Below are 771 nucleotides of genomic sequence, written 5' to 3'. Positions count from 1 at the left end.
TTTAAAAACTAATTCCTGGTATTCATGAAACTAATTATGGAGAACCGATTCTCGGTATGGTAAAACGACAGTGGAATAATGTTCCTCCATTCTAACCCGAACATCTGAATATCTTTTCAATCATTCAGTTGGCATATGCAAGCGCTTCTCTGCAATCAAACTGAATGCTAAATTTTCTCCCCGTACGATGGAGAGGATTGAGCTGACGGTTAGGCTTCTGGAGAGAGGGTTGAGGTAACCACCTTCCCCTCAAGCTCCACGTCTGATGGGTATTCCTGCGATGAGGCTAGGTTTAAGGGCGCCCTCCAACGACGGGATGGCTTGTGAGAGAAATGGCGGGGATAGTTAGCAGTTAGTATCGGAACTGATTCTTGGTATTGGGGGTGAACAAAAGGATCAATGACGATTACCGTAGGAGGTGGAGCGTCTCTAAGGGAAGTTATAGATGCTGCTGCTAAACATAATTTGGCTCTCCCTCACTCGCCCTTTTGGGAGGGGATTACCATCGGAAGGCGGCTCAGCACCGGGGCACATGGCAACTCTCTGTTCAATAATGGAAGTGCAATTCATGAGTATGTTGTTGGCATGAGATTGGTGGTACCTTCGCCTCCGGGTTATGTGAGTGTTGTGAGCTTCGATGAATCCCATCCAGACCTGAATGCGGCTAAGGATTCTCTCGGCCTTCTTGGAATCATTACGCAGAGAGTTGTTAGCTGTGTCGTTGGAAACTACAGCATCTCTCGTAGAAGACTTGCGTGGAAGCGTTGTTGA

At 47.2% G+C, this 771-nt stretch overlaps 1 pseudogene; it reads left to right on the top strand.

The window, feature by feature from the left end:
* Positions 1 to 399: 399 nt before the first annotated feature.
* On the top strand, positions 400 to 771 carry LOC149181276 (putative L-gulonolactone oxidase 4 pseudogene; annotated as a pseudogene).

This window comes from Pinus tabuliformis, chromosome 3_2 (assembly GCF_031772625.1).
Source record: "Pinus tabuliformis cultivar Carrire ecotype Pingquan chromosome 3_2, CPIR1, whole genome shotgun sequence".
NCBI lineage: Eukaryota > Viridiplantae > Streptophyta > Pinopsida > Pinales > Pinaceae > Pinus > Pinus tabuliformis.
This window is presented reverse-complemented; position numbering and strand designations above follow the sequence as displayed.